This window comes from Ornithodoros turicata, chromosome 2, assembly GCF_037126465.1.
Source record: "Ornithodoros turicata isolate Travis chromosome 2, ASM3712646v1, whole genome shotgun sequence".
NCBI lineage: Eukaryota > Metazoa > Arthropoda > Arachnida > Ixodida > Argasidae > Ornithodoros > Ornithodoros turicata.
Window position 1 is genome coordinate 140423873 of NC_088202.1, and position 20467 is coordinate 140444339.

The 20467-nt window shown below is 46.7% G+C and overlaps 1 protein-coding gene across 1 annotated transcript in view; it reads right to left on the reverse strand.

The window, feature by feature from the left end:
* LOC135386231 (homeobox protein unplugged-like) overlaps window positions 1-20467 on the reverse strand; it is a 52730-nt gene that overhangs the window by 1146 nt on the left and 31117 nt on the right. The window lies entirely within an intron of this gene.

Here is a 20467-nt window from a genome sequence, read left to right on the forward strand (position 1 = left end):
CACAAAAAATAGTCCCTTTCGGGAGTAAATGCAGGGGAGTAAATGAATGTCACAGTGTGAAGACCGCATTTCACGCGCTGTTGTAAGAGTCCCAGGTACATAATTGGTACGCATGCATGAAAATACTTTGAAGCAAACCGTCAACCGTGATATATCGAGTGATATAAAATCTTGCGCCATACTAGGGCACAATTTGCGAAGAAAGATGCGCTAACTGTTTCTTACTCTGTGTGGTTGGAACATTGCTACGTTGTCTGAGTTGTACAGCCTTATGCCGTTCAAATTGACCAAGGGCACATATTTACGTAGACTGTTGCATTCAGGAGACCATTCGCGAAGTTTAGTGACAATTTGCAGTCCCGGGGAGTAAATGTCGGGACTAAATGTTGGGTTAGGGGACTAAATGGGGAGTAATTGCAGAATAGGGGAGTAGAAGATGCAATTACTCCCCGTTTTACTCCTTTTTTTCTTAGAGTGCAGCGGATAATGTAGACCGCGTACTGAGAGTGGGACATACGAGAAGATGGCGGATGTCTGGCAGACGGTGAAGCTGATTCGCAGGTTTTGAATCATAGATGCCTTTACATCTGTGCGCGGAGTTCACGCGTAGGAGCCTCCAAATTTGAGCCTCGGAACGAAACCAGGTTTCTTCCGTATTTTTTTCCGAAAATTTGGAAAAGATGAAAATAACGAAGATACTGTTTCTACTGCGTGTTACTGTTGAATGACATGTATATACAGGGTGTTACACAACAAAGGTCCACCCATGCCAGCGTGCCGCGCTCCTACGATTACGCTACGCCTGCTAGCGGAACATTGTGTAGTCTACAACATATAGAGCTCCGAAGGACATTCGATCCCTGTAGATTTCAAAGGGATTCAGCATCGCAGTGCAACCTTATTATGCAAAACGTACGAATACCGTGTTCGAAACAATCAAGATGGCTGTTGTGTGGAGTGCAGTTGCGAGATTGCTCCCCAGACAGTGACCTGTCGCTTTGGCAGAGATGTATCCGTGTTGTTATTTGCCCCTTTTCCTGGGGTTTGCGACATGCGCAAAGATAAATGCATCCAACGTTCGATCGAAAGCGGACAAACTATTTTACAAAAGTGCCATGAACACTGCGGTTAAAGCAAAAGCGATGAATGACGATGGCTATCTTCCGCCGCTGCTCATCGAAGTACTGTAGACTGAATGCGAAACCAAAACTGAGGTGCCTCAAAACGCCATCTTGAATTTTGATTTTCTTTCAGGCTTTGAGCGGCTCAAAAGCAAAAAAAAAAAAAAACTTTTAGTTAAATATCTATGCTTTTCCCCCTCCCTTTACATCCCTAGTCTCAGCATAATTTACTTTTCAAACACACCCAAGATGTTGCGCTGTCACTTGTATACGCAGCATAATAATGATCCACGGGACACATTAATAACCACAAAAACATGTAATCCAGTTGACGAGACTGTCTATAATTGTAACGTGTGTCTTCTACTTCATTGCTGACTCAGCATTTGCTTCCAGAGGATCAGAGGAATGTTGACATTTCTTACGGTACGTTAGCTGCTAGGTAGCTTCATTTAATGTGTTCACTTTTGTAATGTTCACAGTAACACCGCGAACCAGTCACGAGCTACGGACTGTTTATAGGTGTGAACATATGGACGGGGGGACACTACAAATTTAGGGTGGGTAAACCAATGGGGCCAACTTCGCGGGGAAATTTGTCGACATGTATTTAGAAAGATAAATCCTCCTTAAGCACAGTCGGAGGTGGGATACGGTCCTGCCATCCTACCCTTAGCATGAGCGCGGAACCAGGACCGACGGGGTGACACCGTATCCTCTGCACCCCGTCGCTGGCTTCGTTCATTGAATGTAAGGTCTTTCTGCTGCATCTACTCTGTTTGTTAAAGGGGCACGAAACACACCGCCGAATATATATATATATATATATATATATATAATGCAGGAAAAAAAGCCATTAAAGGAACAAATAAATGATACTAGACGTGTTTGTAATTCAAACTTACAGATTAACATGGCTTCTATGGCTGCACGCAGAAAAACAGATACTCATGGAACGATGCGGCAGCACCAGAGGACACGTGTTTCGCCGTGTGTGCGGCTCGTCGGCCCTGGGTAGCTCCGCATCGTTCCGAATTGGCAAACCAGGGGTCACTCAGCGAGCGATATACACCTGGGAGGGTGAGTGAGCACTCCTCAATGCCACAGTGCAAGCCAGTGAATTATAATGCAGGAAAAAAAGCCATTAAAGGAACAAATAAATGATACTAGACGTGTTTGTAATTCAAACTTACAGATTAACATGGCTTCTATGGCTGCACGCAGAAAAACAGATACTCATGGAACGATGCGGCAGCACCAGAGGACACGTGTTTCGCCGTGTTTGCGGCTCGTCGGCCCTGGGTAGCTGCGCATCGTTCCCAATTGGCAAACCAGGGGTCACTTGTGTCTGAGTGACCCCTGGTTTGCCAATTCGGAACGATGCGCAGCTACCCAGGGCCGACGAGCCGCAAACACGGCGAAACACGTGTCCTCTGGTGCTGCCGCATCGTTCCATGAGTATCTATATATATATATATATATATAATGCAGGGAAAAAAAGCCATTAAAGGAACAAATAAACGATACTAGATGTGTTTGTAATTCAAACTTACAGATTAACATGGCTTCTATGGCTGCACAGGAAAAACAGATACTCATGGAACGATGCGGCAGCACCAGAGGACACGTGTTTCGCAAACACGGCGAAACACGTGTCCTCTGGTGCTGCCGCATCGTTCCATGAGTATCTGTTTTTCCTGTGCAGCCATAGAAGCCATGTTAATCTGTAAGTTTGAATTACAAACACATCTAGTATCGTTTATTTGTTCCTTTAATGGCTTTTTTTCCCTGCATTATATTTCACTGGCTTGCACTGTGGCATTGAGGAGTGCTCAGTCACCCTCCCAGGTGTATATCGCTCGCTGAGTGACCCCTGGTTTGCCAATTCGGAACGATGCGCAGCTACCCAGGGCCGACGAGCCGCAAACACGGCGAAACACGTGTCCTCTGGTGCTGCCGCATCGTTCCATGAGTATCTATATATATATATATATATTGCAATTATCACGCTCCATAAAAGAACGCGGGACGCAATATCGAAACATTCGTATGCAGGTCCTGTTCTATCCTGCAACTTACGGCGTTAACCAGCATCGTGTTTTCTTGTTTTAGTTAATAATTGATGCTAGTACAAAGACATTGCGGAATATTCAAGCAGACACACAGCTAGCGTGTTGAACACCAACTTGAATAATCTTCAGTAGCATTCGTACGAACTCCACGAAGCGAAACATCTTGTAGTGATTCCACATTGCGTCACGCCTCTCTTTTTATTTCCAATTCTTTTTTTTTTTTTGTTCCCCTTTATCTTCTTTCGCGGCAGCGACTCCTCGTCTCCCACTCGAAATAATCGTCTTCTGTTCATACTCAGCCGGCACTGACCATAACATCATAACGATGTGCTATAATGACCCACTCATGAGCACGAGTATTACAAGATTATGTTTCCTCAATTGTTTCCGAGTACCATCTTCTACGTGCATCACACGTGAAGGACTTGCTATAACGCTCAACGACGCACAATACATGCCCCGGCTATTACGAGGCTCCGTAACCTCCTTTTTCTCCGATCCCATTCTGACAACTCGATCATTCTTACGCCATATACACTCTCGGTGTAACACCTATGTACATAAAGAGGGCAACATCACCCACACCTACTTACTAGTGTATCTCATAACGGTTACATTACTGGTCGCAGCCGCGCAACATTGTTCTACGCGACAGACGGTGTTCCAACCCATTAACCGAATATGACGGCAATGGGCTGTAGATAAATTTATTCCTCTGGATCCGCATATGAGTATGGTCCTGCTGCAGCGAAGACGTAGCCATTTCTCGCAGGTGCTTTGGACATCTTTCCACTATTTCCTGATATAATCTGGCGATCCTACGTTGTCGTCTCATACGACTGGCACCAGAAAGGGTTATCCGCTTCTGGCGCCCATCACGGATGAATCTGTTATCGCATAATCGACGCCGGGGTGGAACAAAGCTGACGCGAGGATGTCAGAGCGGAAAGGAAATTTATACATCCGATAAAATGAGGAAGTATCGCGTCGCTATCTTTCCTGACAAAGTTTACACTTTACGACATTTCCTTTTGTTCCATGCTATATTAAACGATAGTAGCTTACTTTTCACTACGTCCGATGCCCTGGGGGCGTTAAGCATAATCGGAAGTTCTCTCAACAACTTTCCTCAAAGTATACCTGATAGCGTGTATCAGGTTGTTTTTCTAAAGATGCGCATACCCATTTGTAATTTGCATATTTCAGCAGTTTCGACGGCGCACATTACAGTTCTTTTTTTATATATTGACATGTGGAGAAACCTCGGCCTACTAGATTATGACGACCACGTCATAGGCACCCCTTCCCAGCGCCGCATTCGGAAGCTGGCGGTGGCGCTACTCATCGGCCCGGTTACTGCTTTCTCAACTTCTACAATACTTTGTACTTTAACTTACCTTAGTATTAGTAGTACTAGGCTTAGTATTTTTGTACAAGCGGTGGATATCCGACGGAAGATGTTTCATTCTAAAGTTCATTATCATCATCATGCTACGCGCTTTCATAAGAGGTGTTGCTGTCGTCTGCTACGGTAGTCGTACGCCCGCCTTCTGCGCGTTCAAAATTCAAATTTCCATCGTTCAATCATGATGCAGATCCCGCGGGCGGATGAGTAGCGCCCCTAGCGGATCGTGCGGACGTCCTAGGGGTTGCCCATTTATGACATGGTCGTTATAATCTAGTAGGTCGTGGGAGAAACACAACCACCAGCTTGTATGTACCGATGTCCGCCTACCGATCCCAAGGTTGCGGGTTCAAACCCTGCAGACGACACCTAGGAACCTGGTGGCAGGGCATAAGTTGCATAGTAGACACGGCACCTTCCACGAAGGACACTAAATGCAGCGTCCAATCAACAGACCTCATCCTATGGTTCGTAGTGGCTCTACCGGTCATGCTGAACTGGAAGGTGATGGGTTGGAACCCTTCCACTGGTTACGTTCTCCGAGCTCCCAAACTTTATGGGGATACAGACATTCCAGGCGGATGTCGTCACAGATGCCCCTGAAGTCGGCCCAGCCAAGTATACATCTTCTGACATCGGACTATCCTATTACACTTGAGCTTCCTTCCGGAACAAAAGCGGAGCAACACGGAACGTCGTCGGTTCTTCAGCCCTTCGCAGCTGTTCGAGAAGGGTGATGCGACACCCCGCGTCTCTCTGAGTGGCGCTACATCAAACGCTTCCTTCGCATCCATTCGCGCTTCATTAAAGCGCAGTGTCCCCTTTCTTGCCAACGGTGTAGTCCTTGCTTGTCTCAAAAATTTGCATCTTCTGTGACGGACAGCTACGCACCCCTTGAAACCTCCCATTTCTGGTCAACCTTGAGTGTCCCGAAAGATTGCGTTGTTCCCTTTCTCTGCCTCGAAAAAAAGAAAAAAAAAGGGAAAATGATTTTGATTCATCCTATCTGCCTCATCCGAAGGTCTGAAAAGAGCAAGTTAATACGCCAGAAATGTTTTTGTTTTCTTCTTCTGGGTTTCTCTCTTCCTCTTCCTTTTTTTCTTTCGCTTTTCTACGAGGGAAAAAATTGAGAGCATAACTCTCAGGTTCTGAGGTCTTGCAACTCCCAGAGTCTGCAGCAGAAACAGACGGACCAGAGCAAGTTATTTTCTTTTAAATTTGGCCGCATTATGTCGCTGTATAGACAGCTGTACCTATCAGCGGCGTACTGACATGAACAATTTGCTTCGTCGTATATAGTTGCGCGTTGCCTTGTTTTGCGTCGTTCAGATCCTCAACGTTGCCCTTGTGGACTTCACGACATTTCAGCATGTCCCTGAGTACAACACAGTACCGTTTGCCCATCATGCGAAAAGGGCATATAGCGCTCGCGATAACGTGCGGATTTCCCGCGTGCATTTTGACGTATATTCCTTTGTACTTGACGCTCATAATCTCTTCTCGGCCTGCGATTTAGCGTAGCATCCCGTCACTTGGCTTCAATCTTCTCATGACTCGGCATTGTGCATTGTATTAAAGCCAGTATCGCACTTTCAAGCGGCAAACACAAAAAAAAAAAAGCGCGCGCGCACACACACACACACTCAACGGCCAATTTTCGCGAGCTCCCAAATGTTATTATGGGTTCATGACACGCGAAAAGCCCCCCTGTCTGGGAACGACCCGGGTATCGCTGGCGTGAAGGGGGCGCGACCGGCGCTCCCTTCGGCCAAGTGTACAATGGCTGTCAGGCCACAATTAGCCGCGCTGCCACGGCAGCGTTAAGCCTGTCTGTCAACGCTTTGACATCCGCTATGATGGCTTCCCCCCCATCCTCCTCCCTCCGTGAGTGTCTTCTGCCCAGCCGCGCTCCAGATGCGATGATCGCTCCTTAAGCGGCCCTTTTCATGCTCCGCCGACTTCACCGTGTAAGATTTCCGCATTGTGCCGCTACTGTAGCAATGGGAACACCGTACGAAAGTTCGGGCTGAATAGTTTTCAAGAACGCTCGTCAAAGTTGGCCACGTACCATGTATACAAACTGTATATGTAAGAGAGACATACTCGAGTACCCTCCTTATAGCATCGCACGGTCGTTTCTCCAACGCTAGAAACGATGGAACATCGCAAAATAATTTTAACGAGTAAATAGTTTTCTTGTAAAGGTATGCGCTTCATCCGATCACTTGGAATTCATCAGTCTGAACTTCACAGCCTGATGCAGTCCAGACCCCGCGTGAATGCTCGGCATTCATTCAAATTGTTTTGAGGTGTTTCATCCTGCGTAACCTTTGTCCTTTCAATACTGCTGGACTAAGCTGTTTTCTTCTGACTTGATCGCTGCTCACGTGTAAATAGTAATACTAATAAAAGTATTATTACTATTATTGTTATTATTATTATTATTAAGAAAAGTTCGACAGCGAATTTCATCTTTCCAACTGCTGTAAGCTGCATTTCATGTTTTGTTTCGGTGTCACTAAATACCAAAATAATGTTGCGTAACTGGATTCAAACATCATTGTCTCATTTCAAACGTCTCAATCTTACGTAGAATTTTTGCGACAAACGTAACACAAAGAGGACGTCCAAGTCCACTCCTTCAGTTACGCAGGAACTCCACGAAGTCAAACAGAAACCCCCTCGCCTTCATTGAACTGCCACAAGATCGGAATGGTCTCTCCATCAGGAAAACGGCGCAATCAATGATCCCGGCAGCGGGAAGTTGTCAGCTCATCGGTACCTTGTTCGGTAACTGGGTTCGGGGGAGCCCAATTACGGCCATTACCTCGACGGCGGCCCTTCATTATCACCGAGAGTATAGAAGGCATCGATGTCCGATGCTGACGGAACAAGGACCAAGAAGGACGATTAGGCTCGGATGAAGCTTCCGGCAACCTCCGATGAAGTGTCCTTAAGTAAGAGGAAATTGAAGGAATGGAGTTGGAGTGTCGAAGTCTTCTCCATGGCGAGAGAACTCTGGTGGTGATTGTAGCAGAAAAACTTACGCGGTAGAAAAGAGCAGGAGATATTAAGCTATAAAGCAGTAAATACACTAGAAAGTGCGTGTACTATAGACAGGGGGGGGGGGGGGGTACGTCGTAACGTTATTTACATATGTGAAACTAGCGCTGAAGTTATGAATCCATTGCTAAACGACCCATCTAAATTCAATTAGAAACAGCGAGGCCACTGTCCGTTCGTGCTGAGATTAGGCACCATTAATATAAATCGTGACGTACGTTTCTTTAAAATCAAACATACCGAATGCTGAAACATGATGAAGCATATCCTTATTCGCTTACCTGCATCGTTATATTTTTGTTGAGACTTTACGATGACAAGGCCGCCCTCGTACTTCACACCTTCGTAAAAGCGTCGGTTAATATAAGTCCATTGCAAAATATTTTCAGATGCCTCTCGCTCTCTCTATACCACTTTCCAATGCCTTCTGAGCCTTATGGAATTTCCAGGAATAATAAAAGACAAAAGTCCCTCTGGTCTGCGTCGCAAAACAACTATTATAATGAGCGGCACCACAGCTGGAGGTCCCCGGGTGAATTTTTTGTTGCCCGCGGGTTCCGTCACATCGGCTCAGACGTCAACCGCACGTGCGCCCGCAGGAGGATGACGCATCGAAAGGAACTTCCACAGTGCCAGGAAGTCGGTGGCGTCCGGGTTGGAACACACAAGCTTGGGATCGCTGTGAGGATGCGTCCACCGCCGATCCATAGTCCACATAGTCTATAGTAGTCCACATCACCAAGATACGATTGCGTGGCCCATACGCCTTACCCATATGCCCATACGCGTTACGAAGCTTCAAATTTCCCCCTTATCAATGCTGACGATCTTATCGTACTTCTGCGCTCACGATTTCACTAGCACATTTAGCACGCGCATGAGATGAGTGCGACATCAGATGGGTGACCCCTATTTTTGTGTCTACCCTTTGCCATCGTAGCAACGATGACCCAGGATGGCACGGACCCGCATCTTTTCTCGCGAGTTTGCCTGGAGCATTCGCCGCGTTACACGACGTTTAAAGAACTGTTGTATTTTATTTTCCTTCATTTAACTGTATCGTATACTGTATCGTATTTTATTGTATTCTCCGGCTGTTATGCAAGAGTAAGGACGACTTTCTTTGGTGCTCGTGAGGGCGTCAAGGTTCTTCTTCGTTTATTTTGCTGTCTTAGCGCAATGGTGGAACAGAACAATTTTCCCGATTTCTCGAACATGCAATTCAAGACTCAAATTTGCAGCTGAAGGGATGTGTGCTTCAAACCGAATGCTTTCAAGCAATTGCGAAGCTGCACGCGTATAGGCCCGAAAACGCCACTAGATAAGGTACACAACAAACTGAGTGCATACTTCATGCGAAGATCCCAAAGCACACATCATGTATATGTGATGTGCATCGGTAGTTCGGTACATATGATGTGTACGAATGGCGATTCGGTTTATATACGAGTATTGTCTTCGTATTCGCTTTATTTTTAAGTTTTATGCTTCATTTTTTACTATTTCAGTTGCGCGGATGGATCGGCCGTGACTTGCGTTGCGAGCGTATTGAGCAGGAGTAGTCGAAAAGTTCAGAAGACATACTTAGTACAATCCATAACCGGAGCAGAAAAGAGTTCGACAATATTTATCATACTTCAGTTCGGTTTGACTGCCCATTTTCCAAAACCCAGACCCATGTATTACGAGTCCTCTCATTGCGACGAAATAGACACAATCTCGCTTTTCCATCTTAGCGAACGTCCCAAGTTGAGATCAAACACGAGATCGGATCTGGCTTCGTTTGGTCCCCAAACATAAAAACTTGCATCCCTCCCGATGACCTTTGGATGGGGGAGCCCGGAGGCCCCCTCCAAACCAGCTAGGCGTCGTCCGCTGGCGCCCAAGGTGACAAAAGCCTGATTACCTCCGTAATTGGCGAGGCGCGCGATACGAACGTCCACGGCCCCGCTCATTATCGCTGGACGGCGGGCAGCCCGTTCTTGTTTTATACCCTCGGGGGGGCCGTGGAAAATGCGTCCGATCCAAAGCGGCCGTTCAACTCCCCGAGACCAATTAACGCGCGGCCGGGCCGATAACGACGTGCCGACACCTGCCCTGCGATGAGAGAATGACAGCCCTCATACTTGGAGGAGTCAGCCGACGTTGATGAGGAGCGAGAGAAGGGGAGAGGAAGGATTCCGCGGGCAGGCGATACTATACCCGAGCGAAAATATATACCTGGGATGGGTATATAGCCTCATATGTTGCAAGGTTGGAGGTGTTTTGCTCGCCTCGCTGCATGTGTGGGTAGGTGAATGATTTGTCGTTATATATGGTCACGGGAAGATGCGGATGATTCAGGGAACGAGTTGGTCGTGGACCGGTTAGAACCATACCCCCGAAAAGGGCTGCGCTTACAGAGGTATCTCTCCGCCAGCGCAGAATGCAGTGCGTCCATTGAGAGTGCGGGAGATACGAGAAGACGGCGGACGCCAGGGAAACGCGTGGAAGTAGATTCACATTTTTTTGTTAACGCGCATATTTTGCATATTTGCTTTTTAAGCATGCAAATGTATTCCAGGTAGGTATCCGTGCGCCAATCGGAGATGTCTTTGGACCTGAGGGGGGTCCTTCTATGAGGACCTTCTTTGGAACTGAGCTACAGGGGAACATACCAAGTGTCCAAGAAGTATTGGCATCTATATGTTTATTACGTTATATCTGGTATCACTAGTGCAAGATGTAGTTTACGTGAAGTTTGGAGTAGCAAAAGGGCATATAATCCACTTCAAATGGATCCTTGACCGCAGTGGCAACAAGGCAGCGGATGCAGCTGCACCCCGAGTCCATCAACTAAATCGCATAAGAACGATCTGCTATAAAAGCCACGGAACTGAAACAACAAATGTGCAGCGTGTCCTGGGTAACCGGAACTGTATTTCTAGCATCATAATAAAACAGCAACACTTTTCTTATCCCCTCTATCAGTTTCACCTTCTCCAACACGACCTTCTCTCCTCAGTACTCTCACCGTAAGCCCTCGTAGATGAAGGGTTAACAGATCTGTCTTTAGCCCTTAGAAACTACCCCCCCCCCCCCATATGTAAATTTCTGGGGAAATCACTTGTGTCGATTGAGCGGCAGTAGAGTTCGAAACGCCACATCTTTGGTTTCTCATATGTGTGGGCATTGCAAAACCATACCACACGCAATCTACGATGAACACACTCAAACACAATAACGACGCTCTTACGTTGGGAGGCGTCGGAGCAGCACAGAAACACGAACTCCACCAGCGTTACGAGGGTCCTTTGAATCTCAATAGCTGCGACGGAGCCGTTTCATTGTATCATGTGATGGGTGATCGAAGTGCCGTAATCACATGCTCCGTGCTCCGATGTACGACCTCATGACGGCAGAATGTCTTTCATACGAATTGTCTTATTGTTCAGCGTTCAATTTCTGCTATACGTGTTAAGGGATATGTGTGTCAACATCGCGGTTGTTGTGCGCTTTATTATCGGTATTGTTCTTCCCGTAAGTGTTTCCTGGGCAGAGAAGCCACTCTCATACGTTTGTCTGCGCACAAGGAGCACGCAACCGTTTAACGTTATCTGAGCCTATAAGTACTCGTCTTTCCTCAGGCAGTGGAGTTGAGGCGTTCATGTTCATATTTGTGGGATGGTACCATAGATGTCGCCTGCCAGATGTCACTTCGCAGCGCGACAAGTGCCGTGTGAAGGTTCTTTCCTGCATTTTAGAGCGACTTCAACTGTTTGGTCCTGTCCTGCTCCAGGATTAGAGCGCGCAAGACAACAATGACATGGCTGATTAGATGGAACATTCGTTCCTACATGGTGGCTCAGAGGTCATGCTGAAGGCTACAAGGTAGTGGGTTCGAATTCTACCACAGGCTGTTTGAGGTATTCCCCGGTTTTTCGACGACTTTCTAGACTGACGTCGGCACAAGTTCCGTCTGAAGTCAGAACTCACTTCTCTCCTACTCCTTCCTGCCATTATCTCTCCATCTATGCATATCTCTATAGGCTGCTCACATAGCTAGAGTTGTTTCGCGGTACTCACACGGAATAAAAATTCATACAGTAGCATATACAGTGCGACAAAGATCAACATTAATTTCTACTCGCATCAGCGTGTTTGGGCGGCGGTAACACGGGTCCACATGACGTAACGTGTTTCGCGAATCACAGAGCGCCATCCATGAACACGTCATGTGCGTTCTGGTCAAGGGAGGAGACTGCAAGCGATTTCATCCGGTACTTTCGCGATATTTCTACATTATTATGGGGTGTAAATTGTCGGAATATTTATTCAGCAAGGAAATCATGCCACGGATTGCGTTTCTTACGCGCATTACATATACCCACTTATGTATCTTTGAATGTATGCTCATGTCCTTGTCAATGCTATGTCCTATGCCCATGCTTCCGTTGCCATTACGTTACTTCGCGGAACAATTAAATTAGCATAAAAATAACAGCAAGAAAAATGTGTACGCGATTACAATATCACGCTTAAGCTGAGGTGCATTTACAGCGATTAGTGACTTACAGTGATTACAGTGCACTTACAGAGGAGTGATATCAAGATGTATGGAAAGTAGCATGCACACCACACAGTATAACTAATTGTGGATTTCAACGTCTCTCCAGTCAGCTCCCGAAACTGTTAAACGACTTCGCGTGGCGTTGATATAAATAACATCAGGATGTTTTAAAAGATTTTTTCTTGACTGAGTGACTAGTACAGTGACTGGTTGTGTAGGTACTTGTATTAGGTTTCTGTTACTTCCATTTAGTAAGTGTTACATGCATCTACTATGTGTATTACGACTACTTGATTTCTGGGTTTTTGGTATTAGCACTTGGATGTGCATGTTGCATTTGTACGCTGTATGGTAATTGTACGTCTCAGTGATTTTCCTTAATAGTTTGTTGCCAATTGCACGTTTTACTAGTTTTCATGTCCTCATGTAATTTGTTATTGCCTGTCGCTATTTTCATTCGCTTATTTTGTTCATTTATCTTGTAAGAGGACGGAGCTCTTTGGAGCTTTTTCGCCTCATGCCTTCTCCACGTTTACAGCAGGAAATAAACACACTACTTTACTACACAGTCCACAGGTTCGTCCAGTAGGCTTGTTGTCGTGAAGATGGCCTTAATGGACGATATGCAAAACCCAGCGCTCTCTTGTACCGCACACGGAAACCTCCGGAATTCCGTCATGTCTGAGGTAGAGTCCTGCGCGGATGAGATTTTTGGCATCCGCATCAGACCCACGTCCGCGCACACGTTAATCGCATCCGACCGCCATCCGCAGCGCACATAACACTTTACATCCGCATCCGATCCGCTGAGCAAAACGCACCTCCGCATCCGATTCGCAAGTTTCGAATGACGCGTAAAGACCGCCGGAAGGATGTTGGTATAATTTCGGATGCCTACATGCTGTCACGGAAGGACTCACGACGACAAGTAAACCTTTCAACACTTCTGCAACGCGTGGAACGCTACCTCACCGGTGCTCGCGTGGTTCGAGACGCCAGAATGCCTCCTCTTTCGTCTTGGCCGTGCATGGTCAAAGCATGCGCTCGCTGTCGGCGCGCAATACAAATAAATTGATGGTGGAAAAATTACAGCACGCGGTATATCTGCATCCGATCCGCTAGCGATCCGCCGCCTTGGCATCCGCATCCGATCCGCGTCCGACCTCGAGCCATCCGAACCACACACCGCAGAAAGTGCTAAATTTTCATCCGAACCGCAAGTATCTTGCGGATATCCGCGGGTATCCGCTTCCATCCGCGGATGCTGCAGGGCTCTAGTCTGAGGCTCCCTCCCCGACCCGAGTCATTCACACGATTTATGTCCAGCCGTTCTATCGCGTATTGTGCCTCACACATGTGCTGTTTCATTACGTTATTTACATGGTGAGACGAGGGGTTCAAAAGGGAATGCAAGCAAGGTAAGAGTGGTTCTGGATTCCATGTTGCATTCGAGCGCGATCATTTCGATTTTAGGAGAGAGAATTACGTTACCTAGTGCAAAGGGGCTGCTCTTCAATGCTATCCTATGACATATTTAGACAGTTCAGTGCAGTCCATTTAACAACTATTTAGTGCAGTGTATACGACACAAACATTTGGTACAAAACAAAAGGTTAGTGCGATTGCGGCAAGTATCGATAGTCAATTATCCTAAAACTATCTATGTTTCGGGACACTATCGATGACTTATCGATAGTTTTGCATCACTACTACACGTTCCCTTGATAGTTTTCTCTCTGGTTTCTTCTTCTTAAATGTGAAGACTGATGGCACAGCAAATTCATAGAGGCACCGTCTTCCATTTGGCACGTTTGGGACAAAATCAGTTTCTTTGAAGTGCCATGAACACACCTTTGCTGTGTCAGCATTGAACTTATTTTTTCGTGTCCTCTAAACTGTATCAAGTGTCCTCACACTAAACGATTGAAACAGTCAGAGCGCACCGTCTGAGGGGCACATGAAACAGCCACATGAAATGCAGTGCAACCAAACGTGAAAATTATGTGGGAGATGCTCAAATAACAAAAACTCAGGTTCGCCGAGCTGAGACAGACGACATTTTATGCCAGTGCGCATGCCAGTGCGTAACGGTGAGTATCACAGCAGGTCTGCAATCGTACTAAGCTTTTATCTTGTACGAAATGTTTCTGCTGTATAAAGTGCGCTAACAGGTTATCGAATGAGCTGTACTAAACTGTATAAATTTCTCTTGGGATGGGAGAAGGAAGCATCGTTGCATTAGGTTAACGTAATTTTCTTGCGCAACCTCTGTCACCGCGCTCAATGCTTCCAACGCAATAACGAATACAGGCGTTTGAGACTCTCTTACATGGACAGCATTCCCCTTTGAAACCCGCGTCTCACTGCACAATTAAGAGACAGCGAAACAGCATATGTGAGAAGCATGACACGCGAGAGAACTGTTGCGTGACCGTCGTTTGCATTGCTCGGGCCGGGTAAGACGCCTCAGACATGGCGGAATGCCGGTAGGTTCCCCAGAGCGCTACGAGATGGCGAAAGGATTTGCATAACGGCAGAGCGCCGGTTTAAACTCGCGACGTGTTATATAAATAGGCTATTATCGCCTTAATTTCCATTGTTACTGCTGCTCTGATGACTTTCCTTCTTGTTTCTTCTTACTTAAAGATAGATGACTGTATAAGCGAACGCAGGAATACTGTTTCCCAGCACCAGAGGGCGGTGCTTACGCTCAGCGTTATCCAATAGAGTAATGACAACTCCCGTCTTCCTGAGAAAATGATGTTGCCTCGCTCGCTATTGTGTGTACCAGGGGTCGTAATTATCTGTCGTAGGAGCGCAGTGAACCGTGCGCCGTCGTGGGCCTGCGTGACTGCCCACCGCCTCTTTCAATCGACACCAGGTGGCAGTGCCTATAGCACCACAGAGATGCTTTACGCTGATACAGATACTACACTGGGTCCACTTCATTTTCTGCTAATGGGACATATTAACGAGATCCTGATGCGCGTGATTGAGGGCAGGATAGGTAGTTTGAAAGCACAGCGTCATGCAAGATAAGATGCTGGATTTAAAACAGCCGTGCAGTTGCTTTGAGGCAAGAGGGAACACTTTTTCAACACCTGTTGGGGAAGATGAACGAGCAGGCTATGGATCCCGCAGGATGAGCCTGTTGGATAGTATGCATGCCTTCTAGGGGCCACCTAACGAGACACTTACACTGTGAATGTAACAGCAAATACTTTAGGCAGGATATCGTATTTTAAATAGACGTTTCACCGATTCAAATTATGCGGGTACTGGAAAGTTGAGCAAATAAAAAGCAGAAAATGTCCAGAGAGTAAGCTTCATAGACACCTCTGCACTTTGGTTCTCTACGTCGTGAGGACGAACTCTATTACCATTACTATTAGAATGTAACATCATTTGCCGTATGTTAGAATCCTGAAACCAATATAGCTCAGCATGAATTACACGATACATGTTTTACCATGGCTTCTATGTATATAGCAATTTAACGCAAACCCGCAATGAACACGATTCTTCACCAATAGTCGGTGCCGTAGAAGCAATCCAGAGAAAACCCTGTATTCCAATATCTAAACCAGTCCCCACCACTCGTTAACAGAGATGCATCTTCTTATATAGATTTGCTTTTCGATGGATGAGTTGGTAACGTCGTCAAACGACCCTGCTTCCAAGGTTGCAGGATCGAACCCACGTGACGACGGAATGAGTTATGGCACAAGATGCTTTGGCGAATTCGGCTGGTCGATGTAGAGCTAGCACCCGAATCCAGTACAAAGCAGCGAAATGCGGCACGGAGGTACCGAATCCGAATACACCAGCGAGAAACAGCCACGCGCCTGCCAAGAGCCGGCTGAAGCCGGCAACCACATCCGGCAGACTCGCATAGTCGGTGCAACGCTCTCTGTTGTTCGGCCTCGCAAGACGCAGAAGTGACGACAGTGATTCGGTGGGGCTCAGGATCCAAGCTTTCCCGGAGCTCCGTTCGCGGGGCGAGCTGGTCTTGTAGAGCGAGAAAAGAGGTGACCAGGCTCTACTGAGGTTGATGGGTTTAATGACGGTTAATGGCGATGAACCGAAAACGAAAGCTCGGGACGGCGCGCAGTGCTGCGCGCAACTGATGGCGGTGCTGGTGATGAAGATGACGCTGCTGCTACAATCTCAAACTACGAGGGTGGTTCCATAAGTTTCCGGCTCGACCAACTTTTAATAGTCATAGAGACGAAACAAGTGTATCACTTTTCGACATATCACCCTTAACTTCGATGCACTTTTGACACCTTTCAACCAGCATTCTTATACCCTTGAAAAAATAGTCCGAAGTTAGTTTTGTCCGCAAAATGCTGGAAAACTGCCTCTTGCACCTCACTATCGTTTTGAAATCTCCGTCCTCTGAGATCCCTCTTCAAGTTTGAGAACAGGAAGTAGTCACTCGGTGCCAAGTCTGGACTGTAGGGTGGGTGGTGGATTTCTTCGAAGCCGCACTGCTTCAGTGCAGCCTTGGCAACAGAAGCCGTGTGGACAGGGGCATTGTCCTGGAGCAACCGGACACCTCGACACAACCTGCCGCGCCTCTTTTCCTTGATGGCGTCTCGCAGTCGGTGCAGGAGTGAAGCATAATAAGTCGCATTCACTGTGGTGTTCCTTTCTTTTAAGTCGATGAGGGGGATCCCGTGACAATCCCAAAATATTGTTGCCATGATCTTCTTTGTGGATTGTGTGACCTTGGCTTTTCATGGGGGTGCTTCTCCTGATTTGCGCCATTCCATCGACTCCTTTCCGAAAGGGGATCATAGTAGAGCACCATAGTCTCATCCCCTGTGACAATTGACTTCAATGCTTCTTCTTCGTTCTCTTGACAGAGCTCCAAAAACTCTTTGGCACAGACGACGCGCTGTTGCTTTTGAACTGACGAGAGAAGTCGTGGCACCCATCTCGCGCTGACCTTTTTCATGTGAAGGCCCTCGCCGATGATGCGAAAAACGGTTGTTTTGGAAGGCCCCAGCCTTTCTGAGATTTCCTTCATCTTCAGACGCCTGTCGCTCAGCACTTCCTCCTCTACAAGAGACAAATTTTCTTGTGTCACCACTTCCACTGGACGACCATCGCGTGGATCATCTTCAATGGACTCTCGCCCCAGTCGAAACTGCTTAGCCCAGTCTTTTACCGTTGTGTACGACGGAGAGGCTTCCCTGTACACGTTGTCCAGTCGCGCTTTAATTTCTTTAGGCGTAAGTCCCCCTTTTGTCAAGAATTTCATCACAGCGCGGTACCCGATTTTTTCCATTTTAACTGAAGAGTGCACCCTGGCTGTTTGAAATGCCGTTCTCCAAGTGACCAAAGCATGGAGAGGGTTGAGGGTGGTGCTCCGGCCCTCCAACAGATGGCGCCACGCGCCCTTAATCGCATTTTCAAATTCGCGCGCATTTTCTACCTCGGGCCGGAAACTTATGGAACCACCCTCGTACCAGTGAAACATGCGAAGCGATTCCGGATCGACCTGTGAAACACGCCTTCTCTGCACCGCGGAGAAACAAACAAAAGAACAGAAAAAAGTCGCTCCAGATTGAGCAGTCGAATTCGCCATTGGACGCGTCGTTCTTCATCCGAGACGTTAAATACCTGCACTGAGTGCTGAGAAAGTACCTTCAGGTGGGCAACATTAGTCCACGGGGGACCGTCACTCACAGCTGCCATTGTCTCCAGACGTAAACCCTCCGAACTATACAATATTAATGTCAGCATTGGTTTTACAAAGTGCGGCAAGAGGACCATAGGGTTGAGAATCACGACGTGCACATACCCAGTAAACCAAATATGTCCCAAGGATATTCTGGGGAAGAACTGAATTTGACATTTGGATATCCCAGGGATGTTCGTGAACGTCCCGTTTACGTCCGTGCGACGTCCCTGGGAACAGAGTTTCTTCCTCATTTTGCAGTCCTGGGGACATCCTATGAACGTCTCCGTTGGATATCTGGATGTGAATGGGACGTTTACCGTTTCATATCAAATTAGCTTGTATGCTGAGCGCTATGCATTATTTATTCAGTTTTTGTTATCTGTCCACGTTTTAGAAATAGTTTTGGATAAATAATCGACATCTTTTATTTGAGAACGGTATGCAACCGCTGTATACAGCTATGGATACAGCACTTATCGGCAACGCCACGTGACCTTGCGTATCCTATTGTTGTTATGGGAGACCGCTTGCACTCGCACATACACACATATGTGATATCGAGTGAGCACTACCTACGGAGGCCTGTGGTGGCCTCTTTTGGCGTACTGGATGGAGCATATACTGAAATGAGAGTTGTAGGAGTACGTTCAGTAAGTGTATAGCACGGTGAACTACGATTGTAACGGTGAAGACGTCTTGGGAACTAATTAGTTCGTGTGCCAACAACGCCGAAGCATAACCGTTGATACTTTTGGCGTCCCTTTCTCACAAACATTGTGTTTTTAATTCAAACTATCTTCCATGATGCGATTACTCTGCAAATAAAGGTCTAAACCCAAAATGTTTCTCGCTTTGCTTACGTCACTCCAGTAAGCGTCACGTGTCCCAGATATGTGCGCAAAATGCAACGCGGTGGGGCAATTCTTTTTACATCCTGCAGACGTCCCTGGGAGATACAATGTCGGACGATTTTCAACGTCACATTGTGGACGTCCAAATAACGTCTGGTGGACTTCCTGGACATAGGTGACGTGTGCGACTTTTCTGGGACGTCCCTGGGATATTTCTGGTTTACTGGGTAAGGGACGCCGACTGTTCAGGAACAGCTACAAAGTTATGAAAATTATCGACAAAAGGGAAAGGGCGCAGACTAACTCGTGCATGATGATGAAAGAACGAATAACTGAGAGACACGGAACACGCAGACAAAGACAGAGGGATAACTTTGAGAACTTTTTCGTGTTTGTCTGCGTGTCCCGTGTCTCTCGGTTATTCGTCCTTTCAGGCTTTCGAAAATTTGTTTGTTACACCATGCACTATGCAAATGAACCGCACACTTTATGCACCTTGCACTGCTTTTCTGTGGCACTGCACTGCTCCGTGGCAAGAACTGCGCTGCATCTTGCAGAGTAACTCCGATTGAAAATTACTAGAGAATACAAGGTATATCTAAACTGGTAGCGAAAACAAGCGAAAATACCAAATCAGACCCATCGGCAAGGCCACCAGCAAGAGGCGCGAGCGATCCTGGGTGTTGACAGTAGAGGTACGGTTGTAAACAGAAAAACTTTACAACATGGGCGTGGCTTGTGTGTGTACTAATAGGTTATTCATAATTTCAATGTAGAAAAAGCTTTCTGTTGCCCCGCTCGTGCACATATACGAGATCATCTACCACTCTAGTACATTTCCGTATCCTGCTCCTTTGCGCATGTGTCACAGTTGGGTATGTTTATCCGTGCGTCTCTGTATCCGTACCGTGTGTCCGTGCATTGTAATACGGAGTTCGTACACTCTTTGGGTTAAACAGGAAGCAACGTTCACATCTCCGTGCTGTAAACGAAGATTAACACGAGTGAACAGATGAATACAATGATCCCATGTTGCTGGGCCCGCGACAAAAAGATTTCGTCATGGGACGAGCGGCCATGATGGTGTGAGTGTTAGCAGGAACCAACTGTGTACCAACGATGTCGTGTTTTGTTGCAATGGACCTATAACATGGACGATGTCGACATCTCTAATGTCGATGCGTTTCTGTTAGGAGTTGTCAAAATCAGTGATAACTATGTATTTGGAATTGATATGATTCATTAAATCTGATATGCTTTATTTTTCTGTGTTATCATCTGGTATTGTTGACTGGGCGCGGAAAAGGGAATACAAGGCAAGCGAAGTGGGCCGGGCCAATGTAAACGTGCATGGATAATTATGCACTACTTATTATTCATACTAGTGACGTTGTCTCTGACGTCATTTATTTACAATCGTAGTAGTCCGCGCAACGGATGGATGGCGCTGACCGTCTCTATCATGGCGTCATTCTGAAGACACAGGGGCCTATGGGAGTTACGCTACCTGTTTAAATATACCTTGGAGAATACGTACACAGCTTTCTTCGTGACCAAGCCACGTAATAAATGAAAAAAAAAATATAAAGAAACGTGATAGATGGCTACAAGCTCTGCCGTAGACCTTCCTGACAAAGCAGCAGTTCAAGCTTCCGCGGTATTCGGTGGATTGCAAAATCGCGTAAGATACTGCCACACAATCGGCGGCGGCATGGAA